Source organism: Dipodomys ordii, unplaced genomic scaffold (genome assembly GCF_000151885.1).
Source record: "Dipodomys ordii isolate 6190 unplaced genomic scaffold, Dord_2.0 Scaffold23, whole genome shotgun sequence".
NCBI classification, from domain to species: Eukaryota; Metazoa; Chordata; class Mammalia; order Rodentia; family Heteromyidae; genus Dipodomys; species Dipodomys ordii.
Genome location: NW_012267239.1, coordinates 5,490,668 through 5,491,869, shown reverse-complemented (window position 1 = coordinate 5,491,869; position 1,202 = coordinate 5,490,668).

Sequence of the window (1,202 nt, the reverse complement as noted above, 5' to 3'; positions counted from 1 at the left end):
TTCCTTCCTTCCTTCCTTCCTTCCTTCCTTCCTTCCTTCCTTCCTTCTTCCTTCCTTCCTTCCTTCCTTCGTGTGGTTCTGGGACTGCAACTCAGGCCTGGGCTTTTTTGCTTAAGGCTAGCCCTCTACCACTTGAGCCAGCAACTCCACCTCCAGCTTTTCTGGGGGTTCATTGGACATAAGAGTCTGGTGGACTTTTTTTTTCCTGTTTGGGCTGGCTTTGAACCTGGATCCTCAGATCTCAGCCTCCTGAAGATCTAGGATGACAGGCGTGAGCCTCGGAAGCCTGGCTTTGTTTGATTGTTTTGGTTTGAGGGGTCTGTGGGGGCTTTGTGCACGTTTCCCTGAGCCCTTGAATGACTCCAGGTCCACCCTTTGCTCGAGCGCCCCCTCCTGGCTCACTGGGCTCTGGGAAACAATAATCAAAGCCCCTGAGGCAGAGGCGGAGTCTGGCTGAGGGTGACATCTGTTTTCCTGGGGTAGGAGGTGCCAGGTGGCTGAGCTGAAAGCCATTATTCCAGCCCTGGAAGGGAGAGAGGGAGGGAGGGAGGGCGGGGCTGGGTAGTGGAGGCCCTGAGGTATGGAGGAGGAGAGAGAACTGACCTCAGACCTTAGCCAGGGACTGAGGCTCCTGGTGGAAAGGCTGGCACTTAATCAGGCATTACAAAGGAGAAGCAGAGGCTCAGAGAGGTCCAGTGACTAGTTGAGGGTCACACAGCATCTAGTAGTGGAATCCAACTTGGCATCTGGGCCAGTCTGACTCGGCACACGCTGGCATTGACCACCCTACGCCGTGTGTCTCCTCACCAGTGCGTGGGGGGAGGGGAGCTGCGATAGCAGCTGGAAGTGGACCCTGGGGGGTGTGGTGGTCACGAGGCGGGGGATCATGGCTTACTTACTGTGGGTGGTGTTTTCTGGGGTCCACCAGGCAGGCCTGCTTAGAGTCTCCCTGTGCTGGTTTTGAGCTGGGTGACCACAGGGTAGAGCACTTTTCTCAAGCCTCAGTTTCTTCACCTCTAAAATGGGAACAATAAGCCAAGTGCCGGTGGCTCACGCCTGTCATCCTAGCTACTCAGGAGGCTGAGATCTGAGGATCCTGGTTCGAAGCCAGCCTGGGCAGGAAAGAAGTCTGTGACACTCCAATGAACCACCAAGAAGCTGCAAGTGGAGCTGTGGCTCAAGTGGAAGAGTATTATCCTTGA